Source organism: Onychomys torridus, chromosome 1 (assembly GCF_903995425.1).
Source record: "Onychomys torridus chromosome 1, mOncTor1.1, whole genome shotgun sequence".
NCBI classification, from domain to species: domain Eukaryota; kingdom Metazoa; phylum Chordata; class Mammalia; order Rodentia; family Cricetidae; genus Onychomys; species Onychomys torridus.
Genome location: NC_050443.1, coordinates 83,237,503 through 83,250,556, shown reverse-complemented (window position 1 = coordinate 83,250,556; position 13,054 = coordinate 83,237,503).

Genomic DNA, 13,054 nt, shown 5'->3' with positions numbered 1-13,054 from the left:
AAAGCACTTAATTTTCAGCTGTGAATGGACAGAATCTGAAACAAAGAAGAAACCAACAATAATTTGGTGAATGGAACAGAATGTAGTGGCAGCCCAGAAGAGTAGGGGCTGAGGTAACATGAAGAAAGAATGAGGAACCCAGCAAACACAGCAACCACAGGCCTTAGCATTGTGCAGAGGTGCAGTGTGACAACAGAAGACCTGGAATCTGCACAGCGCACTGGCAATGGGCAAGGCCTCTCTTTTCTTTCTAGAATTTGGCCACAAGAAACAATGTTCGGCTGGGTGGTGGTGGTGGTGGTGGTGTGGTGGGCCGCACTCGGGAAGCAGAGGCAGGCCATTTTGTGAGTTTGAGGCCAGCCTGGTCTACAGAATTAGTTTCCAGGATAGCTGCCAAGGCTACACAGAGAAACCCTGTCTTGAGAAACCAAAAATTAAATTAAATTTTAAATCATATATTTCAAGTAAAGATCTTACTGAGAACAAGAACAAACCAATGCCAAAATTAGTAGAAAGAAATAAGAGATTTTTTTTTTCAAGACTAGGTTTCTCTATTTAACAACCATTGCTGTCCTGAAACTTGCTCTGTAGACCAAGCTGGCATTGAACTCACAGAGATCCACCTGCCACTGCCTCTCCAGTGCTGGATTAAAGGAGTGTGCCACCACCGCCCAGCCTATAGGAGCTGAATTAATGAAATGGAAAGAATAAAAGAATAAAAAGGATCAATCAGACAGAGTTCTTTAAAAGGGTAAACAGGCCGAAAATATCTTAGCCAAAAGGAGCAAAAAAAAAGAGAGAGGGGGTGGCAGCATATGATCTATACACATTGTATAAATGCACACAATTTAAAAGAACAAAAGATATAATTCTTAAAAGGTAATAAAAGCTAATGACATAAAACAGATGTTCAACCTACTGTTTATTAGTACATAATAAAAAGAAAAGCTTGCCGGGCGGTGGTGGCACACGACTGTAATCCCAGCACTCGGGAGGCAGAGGCAGGCGGATCTCTGTGAGTTCAAGGCCAGCCTGGTCTACAGAGATAGTCAGGACAGGCTCCAAAGCTACAGAGAAACTCTGTCTCAGAAACCCCCCCCAAAAAAAAAGGGGCCAGGAGGCAGAGGCAGGTGGAACTCTGTGATACCAGCTTGGGCTATACAGTGAGTCCCGGACAGGCTCCAAAGCTACACAGAGAAACCCTGTCTAAAAAAAAAAAAAAAAAAAAAATTAAGGGGTCTAGAGAGATGGTTCAGTAGTTAAAAAGCACTTTTTACTTTTCTAGAGAATCCAAGTTCAGGTTCCCAGCATCCATATAGTGACTCACAATTATCCATAACTCATGTTCCACAGATTTGAAACGCTCTTCTGACCTCTGAAGGTACACACACGGCACATATATTTTTTCTCTCATCCTCCTTTTTCTTCCTATTTTGATTATTATTTTTCATTTGTATTTTGTTTGTTTTGTTTTTCAAGACAGGGTTTCTTTGTGTCGTTTTGGCTGTCCTAGAACTAGCTTTGTAGACCAGACTGGCCTGACTCTGCCTTCCAGGAGCTGGGATTAAAGGTGTGCACCACCACCACCACCACCACCACCACCACCACCACCACCACTGCCCAGCTTAATTTGTATCTTTGAGACAGGGTCTCAAGTAGACTGGCCAGGCCTCAAACTGTCAGGGTAACTAAGGATGACCTGGAGCTAACTTCTGACTCTCCTGCCTACACCTCCCAAGTGCTGGAATTATGGACATCCACCACAGCCCATACTTTCTCTTGAATGTGTACTTGTTCTCTGTAATAAAACTTTCTCCAACTCCTCACAGTGCCTCTCTCTGGATTCTCTCTCTGATTACAGCAAGAATCCAGAGACACTAGGTAGAGATCTCTCCTGGGCTCACTCTTTATCTTCGAGACCTCTCCAGCCTTCCTCACCAGCCATGTTCTCACAGCACCATCCTCCAGGTCCATCTCCTATTTCTCTCTCTGCAACTCCCGTGGAATGCAACCTCCTCCTCTTAATTCTAAGGGAAACTGACCTGTGTTAAAGCCTTCAGCTTCCTCACACTCTAAGAATTCTACAGTTTTGTTACTCTGAAGACTGAAAAGCTTTAATTTAATCTTCTAAAACTGTAATTCCGAGGCATAGGCACGCAGATCTCTGAGTTTTGAGGATGGCTCAGAGGTTAAGAGCACTGACTGCTCTTCCAGAGGTCCTGAGTTCAATTCCCAGCAACCACATGGTGGCTCACAACCATCTGTAATGAGATCTGGTGCCCTCTTCTGGCCTGCAGGCATACATGTTGTATACATAGTAAATAAATAAATCTTAAAAATAAAAAAAGACAAAATTACAAGAGCTAGAGAGGTAGCTCAATGGTTAAATTCACTGACTGCTCTTCCAGAGAACCAGGGTTCAATTCCCAGCACCCACATGTCTACTCATAAAGGTCTGTAACTTCAGTTCCAGGGTATCTGACACCCTCCTCTGGCCTCTGAGGGCACCAGGCACATGAGTGGAGCACAGACATACATGCAGACAAAACACTCATACACACAAAACTAATTAATTAGAGCTGGGCAGTGGTGGCGCATGCCTTTAATCCCAGCGCTCAGGAAGCAGAGCCAGGTGGATCTCCGTGAGTTAGAATTAGAGGCCAGCTGTACTACAGAGCTGGTTCCAGGATAGCTAGGGCTGTTACACAAAGAAACCCCGTCTTGGACACCCCACCCGCCACGAAAAAGACCAAACCAAACCAAAAAAAAAAAAAAAAAAAAAGAGGGGTTGGGGTTGGGGATTTAGCTCAGTGGTAGAGCGCTTGCCTAGCAAGCACAAGGCCCTGGGTTCGATCCTCAGCTTAAAAAAAAAAAAGAAGAAACAAATAATAAAAATAAATGTGGCAGGGGGAGGGTGGGGATCATTTCAGCAATACGGTTTGGTGCCTGATCTAAACATAACTTACAGCCGTGCTGTTAAAGACAACAGCTACTCATAGCTCTGTCATTTCCCATTCTAATGGGAGACATTAGATAACCAAGGTAAGATTCTTGGATGGAATAATGGTACTGCAACAGAGTTTCTATGAAGACTACAGACTAGGAGAGTCTGACTCTGGAGTAAGAAGACCGAATTAGTAGCATATGAAAAAGAAAAGAAAATCCCAGGGCCAGGGAGACCAGTTAAACCAAAAGACCAGGGGCTGGACAGATGGTTCAGTGGTAGGAGTCCTTGGCATTCTTTCAGAGGAACCGGATTTGGTTCTCAGTATCCACATGGCAGATCGCAACTGCTTGTAACTCCAGTTCCAGTGAACTGGATGCCCTCTTCTGGCCTATATGGGCTCCTGCATGCATCTGATACATGTATACTCACATATGATCACACATATACATATAAAAAAAATTTTTTTTTTTTAAGATCAGAGGACCACACTAGAGGCTGGAGAAAGAGCACTGGCCTCCACTGGAACTCTCTGTGCAGGACATCAGCCATGAAAAAGATCTGCAGGGCAATCAGGATGCTTTAGAAGCACTGACCTTTGCCAAGTAGATACAATTTAGTGCACAAAACTGCTAGAAAGGGCATAGGAGTGTCCAAAGAGACTGATACTTAGATCTGAAGTTCCTGTTAGAAAAGAAGCTCATGTGGATTCCAGAATGGTCTTCAGGATAAAAATCACTGATAATCACAGGACACTGGGGTCAAGGCTGGGGACTCGGAAAAGGAACAAGAAATGCAAAGGAAAAAACTTGTCGACCAGGCTGGCCTTGAACTCCTAGAGATCCATTTGCCTCTGCTTCCAGACCGCTGGATTAAAGGTCTGTGCCACCAAACCTGGCTGTTGTTATTTTTTTACCTTTATGCAGGCCTACATTCCAACTTAACCTATTATCTGGAACTAATAACCTATTATCTGGAACTGATCTCACAGCACTCAATGGATATAAAACTGGAAAATAATTAGTTTTAAGCATTTCTGAATTTACCTTCAAAAAGTCATTTGCTTACACATTTAAAAAATTATTAACATCAGAAATTCCTAAAATACTAACCTCCACAGGTTTTTCTTCTCTTCTGCTTCGTGCTAAATAATTCATTACATTTTTAAATCTTTTTTTAACGTACTTTTTTATTACATATACAGTGTTCTGTCTGCATGTATGCCTTTATGCCAAAGGAGGGAACCAGATCTCATTATAGATGGTTGTGACCCACCATGTGGGTGCTGGGAATTTAACTCAGGACCTCTGGAAGAACAGCCAGTGCTCTTAACCTCTGAGCCATCTCTCCAGCCCCCATTACATTTTTAAAGGGTAGAATATAATCTCTGCATATTTATTAAATTTGTGGTAACTCACTTTAGTCCCTAATGCTAAAAAATGTCATATTTTACCTTGTTTAGACATTAACAAGTAGAGGTCATATCCCTTTTGTAAAAATATACTGTAAAGCATATTTAAAGCTTTTTTTTTTTTAAACCTTTTTTCCTTTTTTTTTTTTTTTTTTTAAGACTCGGTCTTACGTATTCCAGGTTGGTCAGCAACTCACTATGTAACTTAGGCTGACCTTGAGCTCTGCCCCGTCCACATCCCAAGTGCTGGTATTATAGGTGTACACCTTGTCCCCCCAATCCCCACATATCCCACAGCATCACCTCTGCTCTTCTATCTATCTTTGATGCTGGGGATCCAACCCAGGGGGCCTTGTGCATGCCAGGCAAGCACCCTATCAACTGAGCCCCCCCCCCCTCAACTTCTTAGCATATTTTTTTCCAAAACTTTTGATTTCGCATTTTTTAAAGTTAGGCTTGGAGTTTGTCAATAAGTAACTTCGTGTGAACTGAATACAAACTGGTGGTTTGTATTTAGAACTCTGCTCCAGTTAACTCTCACCAAAACTCCAGGATCCACACATTGTATTGCTCTGCTCATGCTATATATTAAAAGTGTTAAAACTCAAAAGCTAAGTAAAGGCTTAGGGTACACAGTGTCCTAGTGTCAGTTCCTCAAGTATATCTGTAACACCTATTCTCTTGAGTATGCATTTCTCTCAGCTGACCAATGAAATTAATGTCACTTTGCTGCGCTAGTAGCTTAGACCTGTAATCTTGGCACTAAGTAGGGAAGCGGAGCGGAAGCAGGAGGATGGTTAGTTACAGGGCAGCTTGGGTTACAACTCGAAAAAAAAAATTACAATTAGAGTCGATAAATTGTTACACACATGCTGATATAACACGTAAATACAATGCTCCCGATCTCAGCGTACTCATTCACAATAAAATACAAATGATCACCTCACTGTCCCTGACCGCCTCCGTCAGAGGTAGCGCAGGAAAGTAATGGGGCTGTAGGCATCCCCAGAGAAGGTCCACATATGAAGGGTATCTTGTGAGCAAACTTCTCCAGATCACACCCGGGAGGCCTTTAATTAATTCCGAGGGCCAGAGGGCCTCGCTTAGGTTTTTTCTCAACTCCGCCCAGCTTGCCTCGGCTTCCTCAGGAGAGGCCCCCGTGGCTCCTATCTTGGACTGGCTGCAGCCGGTGCAGACCGGGGCGGGGCAGGCTGAGCGGCTCAACTCCCAACTCTTTCTGGGAGAAGTCCGGCCTGCTGAGGAGGGGATAAACCTACTTCCTGGAGCAGTCGGGCTGGAGCTGGGGGAGGGGATGTTGGCCTCTGAATCCACGCGGGACCCCAAACGGGAAACTTCCAGAGTAGCGTGCTTTCGCCTCCAGAATCCAGGTTCAACGCCCGTTACCCCCTTACATAGCCTATTCCCAGCGGCAAACGTGCCTCTTCGATGCTTCCCAAACTCAAAGCTGCAGTCCCGCACGTTTCCTCCACGCTTGAATCCCAACACAATCTGTAAGGTGGCGCAGACTCTCCACACCAATGGGACAGCAGCGACTGGTCAGAAAATGGGTTTGCTCACCAACCTGTAACCCGTGGCCACGATCAGTGCCGAGGACTTGCAGGCAGACTGTTCCCAGCAGCACCGGAGCCCGACTCCAGGCAAAAGGGGCGGGGCTGGTGGAGGAGGCGGGGTTGCCTTTGGACGGACTAGGAAGGTTAGTGACCTAGCCCCCGGCAGAAATGCGAACTCATCCCTAGAAAAGTACTGGGAACAGTAAGCGTTGGTGCCTATGAGAACACTATCATTTGAGACTTAAGCTTTCGGCTATCATGTAAGTGTTTAATAATACATCTGCTCTCGCTATCAATATATTAAAATGTCCAAAGACTAAAAGGTTCAGCCATATAATTAAATGGTGACTGCATTTGACGGATCATTAAAATCTATCAACTTTAAATTAAAACGTTTGTGTATATAGACACAGACCTGTGCTCATCTGTAACGCATAACGCACGGAACCAAAAGACCATTTACCTTTTAATTTAAGTTTTATTATATACGTTACATATACAAAATTTACGGCATTTAGGAACTGGGCTATAGATTTTGTTAAAGGCAGGGCAACTCTGAAACGCAAAAGAATGACAAACTTCCGGCCCTAGGAGATTAACAACCCTACCTAGTATCACCTGACCTTAGAGGGTGGGGGTGGGGGAAAGACTTGAGGAGGAGCTAGGGATGTGGCTCAGTTGGTGGAATGTTTAGCTAGCAAGCGGAAGTCTGTAAACTGGGCTTCCGGGCTCGCACTTGTAATTCAGCAGCAGGGAGGCTGAATCAGGAAGATCACTGTGAGTTTAAAACCAGCCTGGGCGACAGAGTGATTTGGCCTCAAAAAACTAAAAAACAAAACAAAAGACTAATCCAGGAATATATGCTTGGTGTGAAGAGTGGAAAAGTATGGTCCAAGTTTTTTGGTTTTGGGTGGTTTTTTTTTTTGGAGACTGGATTTCTCCTACAGAGTCCTAGGTGTCCTGGAACTCACTATGTAGACCAGGCTGGCCTCAAACTCAGAGATCTGCCTGCCTCTGCCTCCTGAGAAGTACTGGGATTAAAGGCATGTACCACCACTGCCTGTCTCCAAGCACTTTTTTTTTTTTTTTCCTTCTTTTTTTGGTTTTTCGAGATAGGGTTTCTCTGTAGCTTTGGAGGCTGCCCTGGAACTCCCTTTGTAGAACAGGCTGGCCTCAAACTCAGAGATACACCTGCCTCTGCCTCCCGAGTGCTGATTACAGGTGTGTGCCACCACTGCCTGGCTTCCAAGCACTTTTAAGAATCATGGAAAAATGAAACAGAGAAGACAGGGCATTGAATGTATAACATACATGGGTCAATTTTTACTTTTGAGAAAGGGTGATGGTACACACACACACACACACACACACACACACACACACACACATATCCTAGGCTGGCTTTGAACTTGCTATGTAGTTGAGGACCATCTCAAACTCCTTATCATTCAGTTTCTGCTTTTGTAGTGCTGGTATTGGAAGAATGCATTACCTTGCCCCGTTGATGCAGTGTTGGCGATTGAACCTAGGGCTTTGTGTATCTGAACAAGCACTCTGCCAATGGCGCTAGCCCCTAGAAGACATTTCTGGTCAGCACAAATAGGTGTTGTCTTATGGAAGAAGAATTTGGCAAGGTCTCAAAGTCAGGGAATGTGGAATAAAAGGATCTCAGAGTTGTAGTTCTTCCAGATTCCTGTGTTTTACACTCCCTTGATTACTCCAAATGTAATTATTGGGTTATGTAACAACTGCTGTAGAGCCCTACTTTGCCTTCTAATATTATCAGTGGGAGTTCTCTGGCTTGTTTGTTTCTTCAAATTCCAAAGCAATTCTTAGAATTGTAGCTTTCTTACTATTCTGTTTCATTATTGTTGAAGGAAGACCTGGGGTTTTGCTCTTGGGCTGTTCATACAACTTTTAGCCTTGTCGATTGTGCATACAGCAGGACTTGAAATAGCTCCCCATTTAGGTTATAAGCCATGTACCATAAGGAATAAGTTTCAGTCACTTCATAGTACAAGGGGGTGAGGCTTTAAATCTCCCCTGCAGGGTCATAGGCTGACGATGGACTCTTCCGCTTTATCTGAATCATCCATATCCTGGTGCTGTTCTGCTAACTGGGCTTCTGTGAGTTCCAGACTTCTCAACCTCCTCTGTTCCTGCAGCTGCTACATCTATTTCTTCTTCCCCAAACTTCCTAGCTGGCTTAACTCTCAATGAATCTGCTGTCCCTGGGCTTTGCCTGACCTAATAGGGCAAAGGTCATGTTCTCCAAGGAGAAGGGGACTCATGGCCCTGTGGAGACTGAAGAGGGTTTGACTGCAGGAGTAAGCAAAGGAGCCCTGCCAGGAGTCTGCCCAACCTTTACTTTGTCTTTATTGTACCATGTGTCCCCAAATCTCCTTGTCTAACTCCTTTCTTGAGTGCAGAGACAAGACTAAAGTTGTCTTCTAGAATGACCACAGAAGCCTCATTCTTTGCCAAGTCCTGGGTACAAATTCTTCTCCATATTGTGTCCTTCCCTATTCTGAGTCCCACGGAGTCCTTGGTCAGCCTATTGTACCCTGCCGCCATCCTAAATGTGAATTCTTACTGTGGGGCATGGATATGGAAAGCAGGAACTACTATCAGCCAAGACCTCTTGTGTTTCTCTTTGAGGTTGCTTGTTGTGTCAGAAGCCCCCTCCCCAACTCATTTAGTTGTCCCTAAAGAGAACAACAGGGCTGGCTTTAAAAGGTGGGTTACTCACAGTGGTTTGTAGTCCTGTGTGTGCAGGTACCTGGGGAAGCCAGAAGAGGGCATCAGATTTCCTGGAGCTAGAGTTACAGGCAGTTGTGAACTGTGTGATGTGGGCCCAGGAAATCTATCTTGGTCCTCTGGAGGAACAGTAACCCATATATGCCATCTTTCTGTCCTTAGAAGAAAATCTTACAGTTTAAAATTTACCATTTATTGCACTGTGTTCATCACTGTGATACAACCTATGATCACATAGGTGCATCCTTTGCCCAGTGAACTGAATCCATGTAGAAAAGCCAAGTGTGATGGTGGGCAGTTGTAATTCCAGTGCTGGGTAGGTGGAGAAAGGGGGTTCCTTGAGGCTCACTGGCCAGCCATCCTAGACTAAAGGGCGCTCTTGAGGCCATTGAGAGATCCTGTCTTAAAAATAAGGTAAATTGCATTGGAATGCTAGCTGAGATTGTCCTTTGACCTACACACATGCACACCCCACATGTGCACCTGCACACACAAGAATGCATACATGCCATAAAAGTATTGAAAATAAATTAATAATTTGCTGTCCAAACTTTTAAATACAACATACATGTGCCACAAGTCTGTCTTTGAACTGCCTTTCTATACAGGATATGGTATGTAACAATTTCCATTTCTTAAATTCTTAGAATTCTTGTGTATTTTTTATTTTTCTTAATATTTGTGTGGGGGTGGGCAGAGGAAAATATTGGGACTCATCTTCAATCTCTTCTCTACTTTATTTTTGGATAGACTGTCTCTCCCTGATCCTGAGCTTACCGATTGGTCAGATTGGCTGGCCAGTGAGCCCCTGGTATCCTGTGTTCACCCCCCCCCCCACATCTAGCGTTACAAGTACACAACTACCCTTACACACCTTACTTTTTCTTTTTCTTTCTTTCTTTTTTTCTTTTTTCTTTTTTTTTTTTTTTTTGAGCTGAGGATCGAACCCAGGGCCTTGCGCTTGCTAGGCAAGCTCTCTACCACTAAGCTAAACCTCCAACTCCACACCTTGCTTTTTTTACTTAGGTACTAGGGATCCAGTTCTTATGCTTAGACTGGAGACCCTTTATCCACTGAACCATCTCCCTCGTCCCACATTCTCAGTAGTTTTTGTTGTTGTTTGTTTGTTTGAGACAGGGACTCACTATGCATCCCTGGCTGGCCTAGAACTCTCTATGCAGACCAGGCTAGCCTAGAATTCTTTCTCTCTATGTAGACTAGGCTTGCCTTGGACTCACAGTGATCCTGCCTGCTGCTGTGCTGGGACTAAAGGCATGTGCCACCACCACTCAGCTCACTAGTATTCTTAAAGGCAGTAATTTTCTTTTTCTTTTTCTTTTCTTTTTTTTTTTTTTTTTTTTTTTTTTGAGACAGGGTTTCTCTGTATAGCTTTGTGCCTTTCCTGGAACTTGCTTGTAGACCAGGCTGGCCTTGAACTCACAGAGATCCACCTGCCTTTGCCTCCCGAGTGCTGGGATTAAAGGTGTGCGCCACCACCGCCTGGCTATTTTCTATTTTGAAACGGTTCTGTTCATGTTATGAAAGAAAATGCATAAAGTGACCTTTTTTCTTTTTAGTATTTTATAGCAGTTTTCACTTGTGACATAACTCAACTTATTAAATTGTACTGTACATAGTAAACTTAAATTGACTGTATATAGTAAACTAACTCTTAACTCTGTGTTAGATTGAACTTCAACCCAGGCCAGTATTTTTCTAAATTAGCATAGTCAATTACTTCTTGAAAATATTTCCATTCTGAAATAAGTATTGTGTGTAAAATGCAATGATATGTATCTAATATATTGAATGTAAATGTTAAATTCCATATATGCATGTGCCTCACTGGAAAAACACTTGTAAGATATCATTTCTAAAATCCACCTGAATATTTGATAACGGAGAGGGCAGAAGCTTACCAATGTTGAGGTTTTTGCAGGAGAAGGCAGAGCGTGCTCTTCTGGTTCCAGTAACTGACCTGTGTCTTTGTCTTAGCCTGCAGTTCTGGTCACTGTGCCTTAGAAAGCAGGCCACCTCCTTTCCAAAAGTAGTTCACTAAAGTGATTTTACTTCATCTTCAAATCACTGAATCAGTGTAACTCCAACAGCAGACAAATCTTATTGGTAGCTCTCTCTCTCTCTGTCTCTCTCTCTCTCTCTGCCTGTGCTTATATCTGTAATAAAATGGCTTTATAATGATCTGTCCTGAACTTTTCTGTGTGATAAGAATTCTGGCTTCCCCTAAGGTCTGTGGAAAGAGTGTGCCCAACATTTGGCAGCAGTAGAAACATCTGTGTCTGAGATGGGATGGCTGTACTTGCAATGTTGGGAAAGAGGGAGAGGTTTGTGCATGATACATTAGACATAGGCTAGCCGTGTGGTACCAAAGAAGTCTTAAGAGTTTTGCCTTGACCTTCAAGAATGACAAATCATTGAAAGCATTTTTAATAAAAGTCAAACCTCAGATTTATATTTTGAACACTGAATCTGCTTCAGCCACAGGAATTTGGGGGAAAAAAACTCAAAAGAAGTAAATTTAAAAAGGAGTGCCTATATATGAAGTGTATTCACTCATGGAGATGTAGCTGATGAGTTAGTTGGATTTGAGATAGCTAAACCTTGAAAACATGACAGTGTGAGGGTGTCTGAATTAAGAGGGAAAAGCAGAGAAGATGGGATGACTAGCTCACTCAGCATGTGGCTCTGGCAGGCCTGGCTCAATTCCCTTGGTCATGCTAAAAACCCTTAGATTGCATTCTGAAAGCTAACCCCAGGTCTGTTCCCTTATTCAGCTAATCCCTCCTCCTGAGGGTGACCACCAAGGTCCAGCTGTTGAATACTGAAGTCCGACAATCACAAGCTCCCTTTGGCTCTCCTAACTAACATGCCCAGTTAACAGTAAGCACCTCATCCTATTGTAGGGTTTCCCATTTTACCTTTTTAAACCTCCACTTGCCTGGGAGCCACATCTGTCTCCTCTCTATCCAGAGGCAGTCCTTTATCCCCTGGGACAAATACCCCTTACCCTCTCCCTTGTTCCCTTCCTCTTCTCTTTCATCCTCTATTTCCTGTCTTTGTCCCTTATCCCTGCCCGCTGCCTCTCTGGGGCAAATAAATCTTCTTGCTGAGAACTTGGTCTTGAGGGTCCTGAGCCAATACTTTTCCTTTCAACTCCTGATTTTTAGCACTGAAAATACAAAACAAAAAAGCAGAAAGATGGATATGCTTTAGTAACTAGAATGTTTTAGCATCTAAAAGAAGATGGACCAATTAGTTATTGTATTATGATAAATTTTAAGATAGAAGTTCACCCCAAAATTTTTAAAAGGGTTTTGTTGGTGTTAGTGCCCTTCCTCCCTCCCTCCCTCCACCAACTAAGTTTCTACAGTCTCACTCTTCCCTAACTTTTTGACCTTGATCATGATTTCAGGGGTCTGTGCCTGCCCCTGAGTATCACAAAGCATGTATAAGTTAGTTAAGCAGTGCTGACATGCAAACACTTAATGAACACACCTTTAATGAAACAAAAGCACAAGAAACATTAAGTAGCATGTGAAGTTGCGACTTTTTCTGATGTGATTTTATTAATTAAGTATCTCCATAGAATGAAAAAATATATGCATATGATAGACTAATAGATAGACTTCCTGATAGGCAGACAGATAAAGGGAGAGGCCATGAATAGGTAATAAAGATGGTGAACTTCCAAGATGGCCCCCAATGATGTACTGGCTCAATAAAGTCAAGGTTGTGGGCCAATCAGCCATCCTGTCTTTCTTCAAATTGACCAAACCTAAATTAGGGGAAGAAAACCCTTTAGAGATTTAAAAACCTCCCAGCCCTCAAGAGGAAGCTGGGTTTCAGCTTGCTTCCCCCACCCCCTCTGCTTTGTGGAGGACCTTAATCTTTTTAGCTTCCTTCCCCACCCCCTCTGCTTTGTGGAGGTCTTTGTCCTTGTGTGTGTTTTCTCACCTTTAATAAAAGCCTTCTTTAACTGCTGAGTCTGTCCGATGTTGTCCCCAAGTACTTGATTTCTCCCTTGCAGTTAAGTCTTTTACTGGCAGAGAAAAGGAACCTGGTCAGGTTTACGGAGTCTGGGAAGGCCATATCTGCAGGGTAAGGCAGCGGGTCCAGAAGAGGAGATGCAGACAATCAGGTTCAAAGACCGGTTGGAACACAGTCCCCTCCTGGTGGTCCAGGGTCAGTCTTTCATTCAGTTCAGGCTTCAGAATGAGGTCCACCCACATAAAGGAGGCAAAATGTGCATTACTCAAAGTCACCTATTTAAACAGTCATCTCATCTTTAAAAGAAACAAAAAACAAAAAACAAAGCAAAACAAAACAAACAAAAAAAAAAAAAAAACTCACAGA